This window comes from Carcharhinus amblyrhynchos, chromosome 2 (genome assembly GCF_965287045.1).
Source record: "Carcharhinus amblyrhynchos chromosome 2, sCarAmb.v2.hapA, whole genome shotgun sequence".
Classification (NCBI taxonomy): domain Eukaryota; kingdom Metazoa; phylum Chordata; class Chondrichthyes; order Carcharhiniformes; family Carcharhinidae; genus Carcharhinus; species Carcharhinus amblyrhynchos.
In genome coordinates this window covers 26016818-26017864 of record NC_137325.1, presented here as the reverse complement: position 1 = coordinate 26017864, position 1047 = coordinate 26016818, and the positions used below count along the sequence as shown (strand labels likewise).

The 1047-nt window shown below is 43.0% G+C and overlaps 1 pseudogene; it reads left to right on the top strand.

The window, feature by feature from the left end:
• The first annotated feature begins 686 nt into the window (after positions 1-686).
• Positions 687-828, top strand: LOC145362383 (U2 spliceosomal RNA; annotated as a pseudogene).
• The last annotated feature ends 219 nt before the right edge of the window (positions 829-1047 follow it).

Below are 1047 nucleotides of genomic sequence, written 5' to 3'. Positions count from 1 at the left end.
GCCATCTTTACCTGAGAGTATATTTGAGAAGTTGATTCAAAGTGGGAGCTCAGTGCAAAGGAGGAAAGAGTTGACTTGTTTCTGTTTGTTTCTCCTCCTGCACAAGGCAGACTTTCATCTGTTCCTACCTCGAGCTCTTTTTGTCTGGAACAGATTACTAACCTGTCGCTAGAGGCTTATACTCAAGGGACGCCAACTAGCATGGCTGATCAGGAGTCACTCCTGCTCTTACCAACTGCCATTGGTGTGTGTTGGAATGATTTTACGACATACTCAATTTGTTTTGCCATATTAAAGAGGTGCCTTAGGTAAAAGTAATGTGCTGAGTGGGGAATTAGTCACAGCACTGCTGCCTCACAGCACCAGAGACAGGGGTTCGATTCCTGGCTTGGGTCACTGTCTGTGCAGAGTCTGCACATTCTCCCTATGTCTGCGTGGGTTTCCTCTGGGTGTTCTGGTTTTCTCCCACAGTCCAAAAGACATGTTGGTTCGATGCGGTGGCCATGCTAAATTCTCCCTCAGTGTACTCGAACAGATGCCAGAGTGTGGCGACTAAGGGATTTTCACAGTAACTTCAATGCAGTGTTAATATAGGCCTACTTGTGACTCTAATAAATAAGATTAAACTTAAACTTAAATTGTTTAGCCAACAGTATTTGATTTTCACTTTGGTGCTGCAGAAGGAGATTGCTTCTCGGTCTTTTGGCTAAGATCAAGTGTAGTATCGATATGCTGTACTTGGTTGAAGTCATTACGTTACATTTTAGATTCATTTGAAGCAATTTTTAAAAGCGGCATCTCAGCCTTTTGGCTAAGATGCAAATTAGATCCAGCCTCAGAGGAGGAGCAATGCCTCCTCCAATCAGCTTGGATCATGTAGATCAAGCCTAAGACAGGAAGTGAGAGCCCTGTCTTGTCAGCTTGGATCGGAAATGTTTCAACTTGTTGGGACTCTGAATTGGATTTGATTGGATTGAATTGGAATAAAAAAAATTTTTAAAAAAGATCAGCGACGAGTATTACGGGTAGTCCTTTACAACGTACGAG